Source organism: Littorina saxatilis, linkage group LG9, assembly GCF_037325665.1.
Source record: "Littorina saxatilis isolate snail1 linkage group LG9, US_GU_Lsax_2.0, whole genome shotgun sequence".
In the NCBI taxonomy this organism is placed as follows: domain Eukaryota; kingdom Metazoa; phylum Mollusca; class Gastropoda; order Littorinimorpha; family Littorinidae; genus Littorina; species Littorina saxatilis.
In genome coordinates this window covers 54,115,245-54,132,744 of record NC_090253.1, presented here as the reverse complement: position 1 = coordinate 54,132,744, position 17,500 = coordinate 54,115,245, and the positions used below count along the sequence as shown (strand labels likewise).

The window sequence follows — 17,500 nt, the reverse complement described above, 5'->3', positions numbered from 1 at the left end:
AGGGAAAGAATTCATTACTTGCGCTCCATTAATGCACATGATTCTCTCCCTTGAATTGTGTAAAAAGCCTTTTCCGTTTCGTACGGTCTGTCCAACTGTTCACACGGATGGAAATTGATTTCTCCTTCACTCCCTATTCAAAGGGGAGGAGCGGGAAGTATAACCAATAAAAAATGTTTGCGTCCGCCCCCCAACACCCCCCCTCCCCACCCCCACCCCCTCACTTGTATCTGTTTTTGTCAGTCAAAAGAAACCATTGCTGTGTGAAACGTACAGCCTGGGGCAGTGTACACGATGAAGATAAAGTAATCACGGGTTCTAACCGCGTTGTTTCAAGACGTTGGTCACATTGTGACATCATGCGTACACTGCTCTAATGGAGTGTTTCTACTGAATTTTAGCAAATATTCATTGATCTGTATATTATGTGTGTGTGTGTGTGTGTGTGTGTGTGTGTGTGTGTGTGTGTGTGTGTGCGTGTGTGTGTGTGTTTTTTTTCACAGAAGTCATCATGGCCACCGCTTCAGCCACCGGTAGCGGTGAGCTACCAGAATGCCCTGTCTGCCATGACGGCTATAAAGAGCCAAAGATACTGCCGTGTACACACCTAGCGTGCAAAAAGTGCGTCGTGTCGTGGCTGCAGAAGGCAGGGGTCAAGGGAGGCTGTCCGCTCTGCAGGGCCCCCATCCTGCCCTCCACCAGCCGAGGTCAGCGTGACCTTAACACTCTGGTCAATGACCTGCCCACTGACCTGGCCACCATGGCTCTAGTGGACAGTCACAAAGTGCTCAGCGGTCAGCATGTCTGCATGATCTGCAACAACAACGCAGCTGCCACGTCATTTTGCTTGCAATGTGACGTAAAAATCTGCAAAGCGTGCATCATAGGGCACAAGAACATACCCTTAACCAGGAAACACGTCATTGAAGATTTAAACAAACTCAGTCCGCAGCAGTTGGCTCAGATGAACCGCGCAACTTGTAACGTGCACGATGATAGGCCAGCTGAGCTGTATTGCTCCACCCACCAGGAGCTCATTTGCATGCTGTGTTTTCCGACCAATCACCGCAGCTGTGCAGAGGTGAAGGCCATCCCAGACGTGGCGACAGAGAAGAGAAGAGAACTGGAACAACAGGCACAGAGACTGAGGGACAGAGCGACAGCATTGGCAACGGAGGTTGGTGTAAACCCTTAACGTTAATGCTGTTGTCTTATCAGACTTTTTCTTTAATTGTTTTTTCTATCGTTGTGCTTCATTTGTTAAATTGTACCATGAAAGCAGGTTTAAATTGTTTCTGACTGAATTTACATGAGTCTCATTGGATGATACAAATCAGGGGGAAATGGATGGTGAGGTGAATGCATTATGCATGCTTGAATGATTTATCTTGACGTAAAAATAAAACCCAGACTTAAATCCTATCTGATTGAATTCGCATGACGTTTTAGGTCTCGATGCATGATAAAAATCAGGGTAAATGGATGGTATGGTGAATGAATATCTTGTTGCATGGTTAAATGATTTGTCTGGACGTTAAAAAAACAAATTGTGGTAACTACATCTATAAGGATGTATCAATTTTTCAGTGTATAATTCGTGTTCACTTCACAGAATTCAAGTTTAAATACAGAATGATCTGCGTTCCTGTGTTTTAGATCCAAGAGGTCACGGACGCTTTCAATGCCATGCGTAAAAAGGCCAATGACACGTTCGATGACCTTGAGCAGTGCTTGAGGAAGCGACGTCAGGAGGTCAACAGGCTGATCCAGGCTGAGGAAGACGCCGTCATGACGTCACTGGCGGAGCTGGAGAAATGGCGGGCGGCCTTAGTACTGAACGCAGCCAGCGTAGGACATGTGGTGCAGTCAGCGTCTGGAGGGTCTCTGCTGGGGATGATGGAAGGTCTGACGTCACGCCTCGACGACCTAGAGTCACAGACCGGAACGACACGTAAGATGGAGGTCAAAGATTTGACCTTGGACCTCCAGAAACTGAATCAACTGAGGGCCGACATTGCCTCTCTGGGTACGTCATATTTCCTGTGCAGATTTTCTGTGTTGGTTGTTTATTGTTGCTTCTTGTCTCAAGAACACTGAGAGTCATGGGAGACTCATTCAGCGTCCATGTCATTATCTTTTTTGTTCTCCGTTTACGCTTTTTGAAAATCAATCGCATTTTATCTCAGTGATGGTAAGAATTAGGCTACCTGTAATTATCACTTGTACATAACGATGAATTGAGAGAAAAGACCATAACAGATCATACGCATAACATCTGAGTGATGGTGTCATCTTACGCTGTTCAGTTGTCTGTCTGTGCCTGGGACGAGGCGTTATTCTGTCTCACACTGTTGAGTTGTCTGTCTGGGACGAGGCGTTATTCTGTCACACACTGTTCTGTTGTCTGTCTGTGCCTGGGAAGAGGCGTTATTCTGTCACACACTGTTCTGTTGTCTGTCTGTGCCTGGGACGAGGCGTTATTCTGTCACACACTGTTCAGTTGTCTGTCTGTGTCTGGGACGAGGCGTTATTCTGTCTCACACTGTTCAGTTGTCTGTCTGTGTCTGGGACGAGGCGTTATTCTGTCACACACTGTTCTGTTGTCTGTCTGTGCCTGGGACGAGGCGTTATTCTGTCACACACTGTTCAGTTGTCTGTCTGTGCCTGGGACGAGGCGTTATTCTGTCACACACTGTTCAGTTGTCTGTCTGTGTCTGGGACGAGGCGTTATTCTGTCTCACACTGTTCAGTTGTCTGTCTGTGTCTGGGACGAGGCGTTATTCTGTCACACACTGTTCAGTTGTCTGTCTGTGTCTGGGACGAGGCGTTATTCTGTCACACACTGTTCAGTTGTCTGTCTGTGTCTGGGACGAGGCGTTATTCTGTCTTACGCTGTTCAGTTGTCTGTCTGTGTCTGGGACGAGGCGTTATTCTGTCTCACGCTGTTCAGTTGTCTGCCTGTGCCTGGGACGAGGCGTTATTCTGTCACACACTGTTCAGTTGTCTGTCTGTGTCTGGGACAAGGCGTTATTCTGTCACACACTGTTCAGTTGTCTGTCTGTGTCTGGGACGAGGCGTTATTCTGTCACACACTGTTCAGTTGTCTGTCAGTGTCTGGGACGAGGCGTTATTCTGTCACACATTGTTCAGTTGTCTGTCTGTGTCTGGGACGAGGCGTTATTCTGTCACACACTGTTCAGTTGTCTGTCTGTGTCTGGGACGAGGCGTTATTCTGTCACACACTGTTCAGTTGTCTGTCTGTGTCTGGGACAAGGCGTTATTCTGTCACCCACTGTTCAGTTGTCTGTCTGTGCCTGGGACGAGGCGTTATTCTGTCACACACTGTTCAGTTGTCTGTCTGTGTCTGGGACGAGGCGTTATTCTGTCACACACTGCTTGTAGAGGGACACATTTATTCAAGGACATATTACAAAAGATGCAATGAGGGGTCTGTTCTTAGTCTCTCATGGCGTGAAACAATACATTGCAATACCTGGTGACAGGCACCTCTAAAATGAAACAACTTCTTACCGTATCATAATTAACTTGACTTTAACTAATTGCTTGATCAAATTCTAAAATGCTGACTTCATTTAACAAGTCATCCAAACGGGTGTGCAACAAATGGTCGAGGTTTACAATGTCGAGGCACAAAAGGTCGAGGACATTTGGTCAAGAGTCAAAAGGTCGACCTTTTGATCCTCGACCGTTTGGTTCTCAACCCATCCAAACACTCTTCAAGGACTAAAGTCTGTCTACAGGTCAGATGACAAAGCCCGCCACAACACCGACAACCTTACAGCAGCCTACACAGCCATCACCAGCCACCTCTACAGCGACATCAGCGACAACACCCCGGACTGCACACAAACCCAGAGGGGCGGCGCTTGCTCAAGTACTGAAAGTAGGGGACCGGGTCAAAATTGCACCGGAATGGTTTTTTTTCATGGGCCCTAATTATAAGGTAAGACTGCGTGTCCCTCTCTTGTCTGACAGTTTTCACCATCCCTATCACTCAGTCGGATTTGTCACTAAAAGGAAGCTGATACTATGCATATTCTGGTTCTGTTTTTGCTCGAGATGCAACACAAATGAAATGTTGTGTTACAAACTTGATTCAGAAATAGAATTTAATGAACTAAAGAGAAATACATTCACACACGCACGCATGTAAATACACACTCCAAGAAATGCATACAAAGTGGATGAAACTATGCTGATACTTGCTTATTATTTTGGCGTTTGGTGCACACACACACACACACACACACACACACACACACACACACACACACACACACACACACACACATACACACTAGCACATACATACACACACACATATATACACACACACACACACATACATACACAAACACCCCACACACACACACACGCACAAACACCCCCTCACACACACACATAGAGGCACACACAAACACCCCCTCACACACACACACACGCACAAACACCCCCTCACACACAAACACACACACACAAACACACACACACAAGCAGTGACCAGTGTGTACTGTGTGCAGGACATGAAAGGCACAGTGACGGCCATCCCGTCAAGACTTGCAGTACAGGAGGGCGATGATCCACAAGGCCTGGTGGACGTGCAGTGGGATGGTGGACGTGAAGTCTCTTACTGTATGGGACTTTATGGCCAGTATGACCTGGACCTGCTGTGACAGCCTTCGTCACCCTCACCTCTCCCCGTGCACTGTATTGTACTGATTGTAGTATCTCAGTATCCTTCTGCATGTAGTAAATAAAGTGTATGTACATGTGTGTGTGTGTGTGTGTGTGTGTGTGTGTGTGTGTGTGTGTGTGTGTGTGTGTGTGTTATTTTGTTTAAACTTGTTGACATGCCTTGCCGATTTGTAACCCAAAGTCATAGTTGTAATATGACTTGGGCATCTGTAGATTTCAATACTTTTTAAAATGAGACAATTTATTTAAACAATTGTTTGAACTTTATCTGCAGTTATTAGTTGTCACAGCTGATTTGGTTGATATCGTTGATCATGCATGTTGTTTCGTGTGGAGGTTTTGGTTGATATCGTTGATCATGCATGTTGTTTTGGTTGATATCGTTGATCATGCATGTTGTTTTGGTTGATATCGTTGATCATGCATGTTGTTTCGTGTGGAGGTTTTGGTTGATATCGTTGATCATGCATGTTGTTTCGTGTGGAGGTTTTGGTTGATATCGTTGATCATGCATGTTGTTTCGTGTGGAGGTTTTGGTTGATATCGTTGATCATGCATGTTGTTTCGTGTGGAGGTTTTGGTTGATATCGTTGATCATGCATGTTGTTTCGTGTGGAGGTTTTGGTTGATATCGTTGATCATGCATGTTGTTTCGTGTGGAGGTTTTGGTTGATATCGTTGATCATGCATGTTGTTTCGTGTGGAGGTTTTGGTTCGTGTCTTATCTGTTCTTCATCGCCATATCTTTTTTACCACAACCACAAATACACAACCTTCCGATGTGTGAAATGTTAACCCAAAGCAATACTAGCGTTTGTACTGTATTTTGTATGCAAAAATGATTACTATTTAGCGTATTAGCTTTAATTAACATTCAGCCAAAATTAAATTTGAACAAAATTCACAACTGGCCCATATTAGGAGCCTGGACGTCTAATGTGGACCTGTAAAATGGTCTTGGCGAATCATTGTGAAACGCCCCCTGTACTCCAAAATAAAATAATACATCTCAGTGTACGTGTCAGATTGATTTAAATGCATCAGAGTGTTTTTGTTTCGCTTCGATGAGAAGATTCTTTGAAGCACAACTTAAAAGTAAAGAAACATCAAAAACAGAGAGAAAATAAATGAAACTATCAACTTTCACGCGAAGAAGACGGTTTGATATCTTTTTGTGGAAAGCTTGACGGCTAGTGTCAAGGAATATGTATGGTGTTCAGGAGACCTGTAATTTAACAGAGTGATGAATGAAGACCGGTATTCCGTGTTTTCCGATCTTTGAGTTGTACTTGTGCTGAGTGAGTACAGTAGCTAGTGATTCTACTAGTGAGTACAGTAGCTAGTGATTCTCTTTCATACCCGTGGTGTTGTTGTTTCATGTTGTTTCTGCATTCTGTTCTTTTATTCAATAGCGAAATCCTCCAAGTTTGGTTTTGTTTACAAAGTGTCCGTGGCCGTATGGGTGCGTGACGTCATCGCCCAGTGTGTCTGTGAGCGATAGTGTGTGTCTCAGTGTGTTGACGTGTGTAAGTGAGTGTGTGAATGATGCAACCCGCGTGCACAGGGGTACGATGCAGGTCTGCTAGTATGCATGACTGAAACCAGTCTTTCTCCACTTGAGATTTTGCTACTATTTTTTGTTTGCGCTGGAAAGACGGGGCCAACACGGCTAAAATGTAATAATGACAATCTTAGCTGCTGTTGTGGCAACGTTTGTGGGTTAACAGCTCAGTCTGTGCACAAAACCTAGACCGTTTTAAGCGTCACACGCTGCCAGAAGTGTAAAGGTAAAGGTCAAGGTATTCATATAACCATCTGATCGTTGGGGAGAGAGATGTTAGAGATCTCAACTGTTCTGGGGCCAGCTTTATGAGGGCGGTGCCCATGTCCTCTCCCTCGCTGCCCGTCAGGTACCCATTTCCAGCTGGGAGAACTAGAGAGAGAAAAATCGGGTATTTGTATTTGCCCCGAGTGGGGGACGAACCACGACCTCCAGCGTGAGAGCTCGAGGCGAGCGCTCTAACCACTGCGCCACTGCGCCACTCCGACTCATAAGTGTACACAAGTGTAAAATCCAAACGGTATTGTCTAGTTTTATTTTGCGCCCGCAGCTGCTTTGACCGGTGCAAGCTATTCAGAGAGGGTGAATGTGGCGAGTGAAATTAGTTTGAGCACTCTAGCACCGTTAGTTATGTCAGCATATTAGGAGCCAATCCATACTAGGGGCCCTTCCTTTACTTCATCCGTCGACGTCTTGTGTGTCTTTGGTGTGACCCTGTCATTGGTGTGACCCTGTCATTGGTGTGACCCTGTCATTGGTGTGACCCTGTCATTGGTGTGACCCTGTCATTGGTGTGACCCTGTCATTGATGTGACCCTGTCATTGGTGTGACCCTGTCATTGGTGTGACCCTGTCATTGGTGTGACCCTGTCATTGGTGTGACCCTGTCATTGGTGTGACCCTGTCATTGGTGTGACCCTGTCATTGGTGTGACCCTGTCATTGGTGTGACCCTGTCATTGGTGTGACCCTGTCATTGGTGTGACCCTGTCATTGGTGTGACCCTGTCATTGGTGTGACCTTGTCATTGGTGAGACCCTGTCATTGGTGTGACCCTGTCATTGGTGTGACCCTGTCATTGGTGTGACCCTGTCATTGGTGTGACCCTGTCATTGGTGTGACCCTGTCATTGGTCTGACCCTGTCATTGGTGTGACCCTGTCATTGGTGTGACCCTGTCATTGGTGTGACCCTGTCATTGGAATAACATTGTTGTTGTTGTTGTTGTTGTTGTTGTTGTTGTTGTTGTTTGTTCAAAGATCAAATGACAGTTTCAAAGCACACGTTGGTTACTGACTTATTTTGTTTCAGAACTTAATGAAAATGCAAGCCTACGTCTGAACATAGAGGCCTTTAAAAGTGCAGTCACTGACTTTGTCCTTGCCCAATTGCAAACTTTTAAACGTCGGCCCGGTCTCGTGTCAAAGAACATAACAAATTATCGTTTTAGTTTGCAGTTAACTCCCAACGAGGAAATTACCACTTTAGATTAATTTATTTGACACGTCGAGACGGAAGATCTGGTCCCTTTTTTCATTTGTTACATGTTGGCGACACGCCAGGCAAGCTTTTTGCCAGAAGGTTTCAGTGGAGTGTGCATTTAACTGCGACAGTTCTATTCTGGTCACCAAAGGCAAAACCATATATAGAAGAAGGGTTTGTTTCGAATCAATTAAGGGACATAACCCAATACTGTAGTAATATTACAGAAGGAAATTTGCAGCGAGCGAACCTTTATGGACAGAGAAGCTTAAAAAGAATAAGAAAAACATACCTAGGCCCTGAGTAATACCGAATAAACAACGCAGAAGGTCTTTGTTTTCTGTTGTTCGCAATAGGAAGTCGCGAATTACTGGCCGAAGCATTGTCGTTTGCACAGCAACTGTCGTCCCGTCTAAATTTTAAAAAACCATTTAGGGAGTATGGCCAATCGATAATGTTTATCTAAAAGAAACGGGTCGACAGTTGCTGAACTGATTACCATGCAATAGCACAATTACTGGCCGGGCCGTCTTGCAATAGACGATTTTCGTAAATAACTCTGTCAGGATGTACAAGTGCTGTGGAAGAGTTGTGCCCCGCTAACAAAACCTCGTACACACAGCGAACACAATCATGGTCGACTAGTTCAAACTACGATTGCAAGAAATAACTGACTCGGATGTGTATGTTATGCAGACGACGGTTTCCTGAACGGAATCCTGACCGTTTTTGCAGGATGTTTTACTTGTAGTCCTTTATTAATGAAGCCGAGAATGCTAGATAACCTGACTCTATGCTGTGTTTCTCTGAATGTGGCATTAATGACTTCAGTAAATTTACTAAAAAAAACATTTACTCGATCTTTTGTAAACATTTGCCACTATAAGTGTGTGTGTGTGTGTGTGTGTGTGTGTGTGTGTGTGTGTGTGTGTGTGTGTGTGTAGGTGGGTGTCTGTGTCTGTGAGTGTGTCTGCGTGTGTCTGTCTGTCTGTCTGTCTGTCTGTCTGTCTGTCTGTCTGTCTGTCTGTCTCAATATCTAACGCGAGGACGCGCAGACTGGCATGTAGACAGCTAAACGTACGACACACATACGTATGTACAAAAAGACGGACAGAGAGACAGCCATGCAAACAGACAAATGGACGGAAAGACAGACAGATCACTCTCCTCCTCTGTGTGTGTGTGTGTGTGTGTGTGTGTGTGTGTGTGTCTGTGTGTGAACGTGCGTGCGTGTGTGTGTGTGAGTGTGTTTTAGTGTGTGTGTGTGTGTGTGTGTGTGTGTGTGTGTGTGTGTGTGTGCTTAAGAACTGATTTTCTAACCATTTGTTTTGTAATAACAAAACAGTTCCACAAACAAAAAACGTACCAGAAACTTCAAGTGCAGAGGTGCCCCACCCCCCGCCACCCCCAACCCCACCCCCCACCCCCTCTCTCCCTCTTTACCCCTCTTAGACTCTCTCTCAGGTGCCGACATGAGCTCTCTTGATTTAAAAAGTAAAGCTGGTTTGTTTGTTTGTGTGTTTGCTTGTTTGTTTGTTACGTTTGCTTGTTTGGTTGTTAGTGTGTTTCTTTATTTTTTTCTTTCTTTCTTCCCTTCTTTGTGCGTTTGTTTTTGTGTTTGTTTGTCTGTCTGTTTGATAGTTTTCTGGTTAATGCCAGTCGAGCAGAAGAAAGAAGGAAACATAAAATAACAAACACACAAAACAAAACAAATCCCTTTACAAGTAATGACAAGTTGTTTTTAAAAGAAGAAAAGAAAGTAAAGCAAATGACACTGAGAATGGGCCGAACCTGCTCACTAGGAAAGAATAGAGGTATATATGGTCAGCATGCAGAAGCGCTTCTTTTAGCCACAATACTGGTGCAACAATGTCGTTTGCACAAATGCTGTTCGGATTATTGCCGTGTTGCACAATTTGGAATCTGTCCCTTGCCGGTGTCACGAACTGAAACCTCTGCCTGAACAATCCTTCTCATTGCGGTCAATGCGCATGCGCCAATCTTGGACTTAAAAAATGCGACCCTTTATCCGAACGAACCATGGGTTAGGGTTAGGGCTAGGGTTAGGATTAGGGTTAGGATCAAGGTAAGGGTTAGGGTAAGGGTTAGGGTTAGGGTTTGGTTGTTCAAGACCTGATTAATCTCCCCATGTTAGCGCACGCGCATTGATCGCAATGAGAAGGATTGTTCAGGCAGAGTTTCCAGTTCGTGACACCGGCAACTGTCTCAACGGCAATTATTGGACCGACATTTCTCTCAGCTAATTGGGTGCCGACATTTCTCTCAGCTAATTGGGTGCAGATTTGTCAGAGTAACTAAACAAAGATATACGCATGAAACTGCGTGTTTTCACTCAACATTGAAGCGGTCGCGTTTTGAACAAATTTTGTGTAACAACAAGTGCTGAACACAGTATGAAATAGGATATAGTTCTACCAGCAAAATGTGCATACATGGTAAACACTAGTGTTAGAATGGTCGATTACCATGTGTGCTACTCTTGCTAGAAGAACTATGAACTATGTCAGTGTGCGTATTTCTTCACAGTTTGTTTCACACACCTACAAGCGCGCACACGAGCACGCATAGACAAAGGAGCGCAGTGGTAGGCATATTCACATGCACGCATATGCAAATACATTCACCCATATGCTTACACACAAAGACACGAACGCATCCACGTTTGCAAACATACACACACAATATGTCTCTCTGTCTCTCTCTGTCTCTCTCTGTCTCTCTGTCTGTAACTCTGTCTCTGTCTCTGTCTTTGTCTCTCGCTCTCTCTCTCTCTCTCTCTCTCTCTCTCTCTCTCTCTCTCTGACACACACACACTGACACACACATACACACACACACACACATCAATCACACACACCCACACACATACACACACACACACACCCACACACATACACACACACACACACACACACACACACACACACACACACACACACACACACACACACATATATATATATAAACAGAGACAAAACCAAAGTAATAGTGTTTTCAAAACTAGATCCAAAGGTGCCAATATATTTTTATTGTGGAGAAGACATTATTCAAACAGCTGAAGAATATAAGTATTTGGGAGTTGTCTTACATAAAAACGGCACTCTAAATAGAGCACAAGATCATCTGAGCAAACAAGCAAACAAAGCACTTCATGCTTTACGTCGAACGTTCCGTAAGACTGATATCAACATAAACGTTATGTTACAATTGTATGATAGTTTGATAGCACCAATATCAACATGGTGCAGAACTCTGGTTTCCACACCAGATTAATACAAATGAAGAATTAGATTTATCCAACATTTTTAAAGAATGCATGACTTGTAAATATCAACATGAAAAAGTTCATTCAAAATTTTGTTAACACATTCTTGGGGTACATAAGAAAACTATGCTAGTACCAGTACTAGGAAAATTAGGAAGATTCCCAGTTAGCATTAACATAATATGTAATATCATTACGTACTAGCTACACATTTTGGATCTTCCAAAAACATCTCATCTGAGTAAAGTATATAATCGTATGTACACCAAAGGCAGTGAAACATATTCATGGATATCATGTGTGAAACAATTGTTACAAGTCATTGGATCAGATCCTGTATAGAAAAATCAGTTTACTTTTAATGTGAAAAGGTTAAAATATGTTATATATGTCAAAAATTAGAACTCCAATATATACAATTCTGGAAAAGTCAAATAAGAAGTTCACCAAAGTTACATTTTTATCAAAGAAAAGTAACAAATTATTTAAAACGGAACCATATCTGTTATGCATAAAACAAAGAAAGTATAAACAGTCGCGATCGTTGTGTAAACTAAGAAGAAGTGCCCACGACCTGAAAATTGAAACAGCAATACTCCTAGGGAAAATAGATTATGTGAAACATGTGGAGTAATAGAAGATGGAACACATTTTCTAGATAATTGCATAGAAAACAACCAATTACGAAAATCTTACATGAGTGAATGTAATCGACCTATACATTCATAATTATGATGTACCAAGTCATTTTTTGCGAGTAGACAATGTATACACACTAAATTGGGAGAATTTGTATAAAATTGCTTCCAAAAAAAGAAACAATGAATTCATTTTGTTTTTGACCTTCGGGTGTCTTCTAAACACTACGTTTCATGACATTAAAGTTTATTGGAATTCGTATTCATATTCACACACACAAACCACCAAACACACACATACACACACACACACACACACACACACACACACACACACACACACACACACACACACACACACACACACACACACAAACACAAACACGCATAAACTCCTTCATCGCCAGTCTCTGACTGCCGCTTGTATTTTAGCTTCAATTTCTACTTTCACTTTTAGACAGAACCGAAAATACGCCGGGGTAACTCTTGATAAGAAAGACAGTGGTTACGGTTCTTGATTGACACACTTTGAACGACACTACCAATTCATTTCCGTGTTGACAACTCTCATCAGAAAAGAGTCCTGCCTTCAATGTTGTGATCTGTAGACAGCCACAGAAACAGGTATGTGTCGAGAAGCTTGTTACACTACGCTGTGAATACTGTAGAAACTGGTTGTTCGCTGTAGGGTTCCTATCTGCAGTTAGGTGTGTGTGTGTGTGTGTGTCTAATGTCATCCATTGTGTGTCGCTGTTGTCAATGGCAATGCTATACAGCGAAGTAGAACTAAAAGTAGGTCATACCTTGACAAAAGTACCCTTCTCGTACATAGAACAGCTGCCTCAAAGTTGTTGGCTGACTATAAATAAAGAGAGACCGATACCTTAGTTCTTAGTATCTGTGTGTATTTGATTTGGATTATTCCGTTACAGGGTGCCACGTTTCTACTTTCTGTTTTGGGTCACACACTACCGTGCAGTCAGTGGATTTGTGTGTGTTATATTTGATACCACAGGCACACGGTCTGTTTTTCGCCGGTTCGACCAGCTACTCATTCGTGACAAGTCCTTGAAAAATAGATGGATTGCTGTCAAATGCTCATCTGAAAGAAGTTTTACGGAGAGAGAGAGACTGAGAGAGAGAGAGAGTACAGCGAAGTGGAACTGAAAGTAGGTCATACCTTGACAACGTTATCCTTCTCGTTCATAACACTGCGGCCTCTAAGTTGTTGGCTGACTGGGAATAAAGAGAGACCGATACCTTAGTTATTTGTATCTGTGTGTATTTGATTTGGATTATTCCGTTACAGGGTGCCACGTTTCTACTTTCTGTTTTGGGTCACACACTAGTGCAGTGGATCTGTTGTGTTATATTTGATACCACAGACACACGGTCTGTTTTTCGTTCGACCAGCTACTCATTCGTGACAAGTCCTTGAAAAATAGATGGATTGCTGTCAAATGCTCAGCTGAAAGAAGTTTTACGGAGAGAGAGAGAGAGAGAGAGAGAGAGAGAGAGAGAGAGAGAGAGAGAGAGAGAGAGAGAGAGAGAGAGAGAGAGAGAGAGAGAGAGAGAGAGAGAGAGGGGGGGAGAGATAACTAGGGAAAGAATGAATTACTTGTAAGTACTCCATTGATGCACATAATTCTCTCCCTTGAATTGTGGGATATATATCTTTTCCCCGTTTCGTACTATTAGCACTTGCACCCATTGAACAAATTCTAGCCCAAAACCGAACTTTTGAAAGGCTATTAATATAATATCGTTCGATTTACTACCGTACCTTGAACGCAGTCAATTGCGACCAATAGACCAGATTGATTACATCACCAATCAACCTTAAATATGGTTGACTCTCTTCTGCCCGTTTAATATATATCCAACTTGATCTTTCTTAACAATATCACCATACCGCTTCCTAATCTTATAACTAAACACTTGGCTATCAACTTATATTCACTGTTTGTACAAAAAATGGGTCTCCAGTTCTTCAAATTATTTCTCGGTAAATCCTTCCCTTTATGTATTAGGGTAATGACAGCTTCGCGCTGCGTGGAAGACAAGTGTCCGTCTTTATAACTTGCATTAAAAGACGCAACCATCAATGTTCGAATGCGGGTTGACATTTTTTTACAAATTCGACAGTGATACCATCAACCCCAGGGGCCGATCCTGATTTCATTTGTTTCAGTGCAGCGAGGGCTTTGTCCTCAAGTATCAACCCTTCACACTCCGTTCTCTGACAACCTTAAATGTGTAATGTAGTCATAGTCACATCAGACACAAACTGATCTGCCTTTTGATCTATATTTTCATTGAGTACTTTTTGGGGGGTACAAATCTTTAATAAAAAAGAATTATTTTGCGTGTCAAGAACTTCACGATGGTTAGTTACCACCTCCCCAGAATCACACTGTATACTGTCCGTTCAATTCTTCGTGTTCTTTTCTCCTTGCTCCACCCACTCCGCGCGGGCACGGGCTTGGGCTGTGCGAACTTTACTCTGTTCAATCAATTCTATTTTTAACTTGAGCTTCTCACGCTCGCTTTGCCTATGTATATATCACAATTATCTGGGTCACAAGCTTACTTGACAACACTGTCTTAAAAGATGGCTTTCAGGGTAAGTTGTCTCTGTGTGTGGTCCCCTTCCCACACTTTTTTTTGTAGGCCGTGGGGGAGGGGGGGGGCGTTCAGATTTTAATTTTAGTCAAGTAATGTGTCTGCAGGTTACTGTGTATTGTGTTGGAAACAACACTGAATTGATCTGTCACTGTCAGCCTTTACAAAAAGGTGAACAGTATTCATGTAGCAGTAATATTGTGAAGTTGATTTACCAAAGCCTAGCAACAAGTACGTTTTTTAACAACGAATAATTTACAAGTACGATGATCATGCACTACATTAACGCTGATGAGCAGGTATGTCTGCAGCACTAGATCGTGTTGATGTTTTCAGTTTTATAAGTTTGACATGAAGCTGTTTGTGTTTCAGGCCTCGGCACGGACAGCTTTGAGTCTAGAAGGCAACAGCTGTAACTGTCACAGAACCGGGTCGAAAAGACGAATACTTTGAACAGAGGTAAGTTCATAATCTAATGATTTTTGTATCAGCATTTTGCTTTGCTATTCCTTACCGTAATTACTGGGTAAATCAAAATATGATTTTTCTTTTACATCCTAGCGTTTGCTCTAACACAGATAGTGTCAGGAGAGAATAATATTGCTACTGCTTGGTGCAGTTAAGATGGGGCTGGGCCGCTATTGCGCGAATCTAACCCTAACCCTAACACTAACCCTAACCCTAACCCTAACCTTAAAGATTCGCGCAATAGCGGCCCCGCGCAATAGCGGCCCGCACAATAGCGGGCCGACCCCGTTAAGATGGCGTTGCGCTGTTTTTTCGCAGGCTTAGAAAACCGCTTTTATGTGCCAATGCAACAGCGAATTCTTTCTCGCAAAACAGTCAAAGAAAGTAAGCTTAACTGCCTTTTGGTGGGTTTTTTTTATCTTGCAGAAGTCATTATGATTTCTGGCAAAATAGATCTGGAATAATACGGTTTGTGAGGAATGGCGAAAGGCGAAAAGTATATGAGTAGTGGTCTAAATTAGCTGATTTTGAGTCTTTTTGAAGGACATCGTACCAGATTTCTTCTGTGGTTAGTAGGAATGTGGACAAATTTCCAGTAAGCGGAGAACAGAACGTAAGAAAAGCAGACAACCTTGTCGACGCCATGAAAAATAACAGAAGGCGATACCAGTAAGAAAAGCAGACAACCTTGTCGACGCCATGAAAAATAACAGAAGGCGATACCGGTAAGAAAAGTAGACAACCTTGTCGACGCCATGAAAAATAACAGAAGGCGATACCGGTAAGAAAAGTAGACAACCTTGTCGACGCCATGAAAAATAACAGAAGGCGATACCGGTAAGACAAGTAGACAACCTTGTCGACGCCATGAAAAATAACAGAAGGCGATACCGGTAAGAAAAGTAGACAACCTTGTCGACGCCATGAAAAATAACAGAAGGCGATACCGGTAAGAAAGGTAGACAACCTTGTCGACGCCATGAAAAATAACAGAAGGCGATACCGGTAAGAAAAGTAGACAACCTTGTCGACGCCATGAAAAATAACAGAAGGCGATACCGGTAAGAAAAGTAGACAACCTTGTGGACGCCATGAAAAATAACAGAAGGCGATACCGGTAAGAAAAGTAGACAACCTTGTCGACGCCATGAAAAATAACAGAAGGCGATACCGGTAAGAAAAGTAGACAACCTTGTCGACGCCATGAAAAATAACAGAAGGCGATACCAGTAAGAAAAGAAGACAACCTTGTCGACGCCATGAAAAATAACAGAAGGCGATACCGGTAAGACAAGTAGACAACCTTGTCGACGCCATGAAAAATAACAGAAGGCGATACCAGTAAGAAAAGTAGACAACCTTGTCGACGCCATGAAAAATAACAGAAGGCGATACCGGTAAGAAAAGTAGACAACCTTGTCGACGCCATGAAAAATAACAGAAGGCGATACCGGTAAGAAAAGTAGACAACCTTGTCGACGCCATGAAAAATAACAGAAGGCGATACCGGTAAGAAAAGTAGACAACCTTGTCGACGCCATGAAAAATAACAGAAGGCGATACCGGTAAGAAAAGTAGACAACCTTGTCGACGCCATGGAAAATAACAGAAGGCGATACCGGTAAGAAAAGTAGACAACCTTGTCGACGCCATGAAAAATAACAGAAGGCGATACCGGGATCTGAAAATCGTGGTCTGCGATTGTTTACTGTGTGACTGGGTGAGATCGCTAACCGTTTTTGAAGGAAAAACGAAATCTCAGAAGTATGCTGAAACACTTTCACAGCAGATTCAACCGTCTGGTCGTTGAAGTGTTGGTGCGCAACATTGGACACTACAAAAAGACAGTGCGTCAGTTGATATGTCCGTACCGTGGAACCCCCCTGTTAAGACCCCCTAATTCAAGACCCCCCCCCCCCCCCTTTTTTTTTGATTGCATTTCATGACGTCTGTGGTACATAAAACAACTTTTTGATTGCATTTCACGACGTGTGTGGTACATAAAACAACATTCTGATTGCATTTCATGACGTCTGTGGTACATAAAACAACTTTTTGATTGCATTTCACGACGTTTGTGGTACATAAAACAACATTTTGATTGCATGTCACGACGTCTGTGGTACATACAACAACTTTTTGATTGCATTTCACGACGTCTGTGGTACATAAAACAACTTTTTGATTGCATTTCACGACGTCTGTGGTACATAAAACAACTGTTTGATTGCATTTCACGACGTGTGTGGTACATTAAACAAATTTTTGGTTGCATGTCACGACGTCTGTGGTACATGGTACATAAAACAACTTTTTGGTTGCATTTCACGACGTCTGCGGATGGTGTTGACACAAAAGAACCACCTGTCACAATATTATTTAAAGATGCTGACAGTGAATGAAAGGTCAGTTTGAGACTTGACTTTATATGAACCGAGCACACATCTTGAAAAACCTTCCTTTATATTGGCATGGGCCTGTAGTGTGACTGTGAGTGTGTGTTCACACAAAGAAGGTATCATGCAAATACCTTGTATGTGTAATACACTGGCAGCCATATTTAACAAAGCTGCCATACATCGATTTTACTATTTAACAAAGTACAAAAACATAGTAGAAGAAATAAGGATAGAAATAAAAGTTACTTATTTTCACACACAAATTCAAAAATACACTTAACCTAGCTTTTAGAATTTGTTTGAATTATTCCGTTACAGGGTGCCACGTTT

At 42.9% G+C, this 17,500-nt stretch overlaps 2 protein-coding genes and 1 long non-coding RNA gene across 3 annotated transcripts in view; 2 read left to right on the top strand and 1 right to left on the bottom strand.

The window, feature by feature from the left end:
• Positions 1-17,500, bottom strand: part of LOC138976484 (tripartite motif-containing protein 3-like) — a gene marked incomplete in the record, with an annotated part of 395,324 nt that overhangs the window by 245,770 nt on the left and 132,054 nt on the right.
• Positions 4,550-8,057, top strand: LOC138976500 (uncharacterized). Its single transcript, XR_011459027.1, has 2 exons — positions 4,550-5,321; positions 5,379-8,057. It is a non-coding gene; the product is annotated as an uncharacterized lncRNA (long non-coding RNA).
• LOC138976488 (transcription intermediary factor 1-beta-like) overlaps positions 12,079-17,500 on the top strand; it is a 92,441-nt gene continuing 87,019 nt past the window's right edge. Inside the window, exon 1 of the mRNA XM_070349350.1 lies at positions 12,079-12,305. The gene's annotated coding sequence lies outside the window, so the exon portion shown is untranslated. The remainder of the gene's footprint in view (positions 12,306-17,500) is intronic.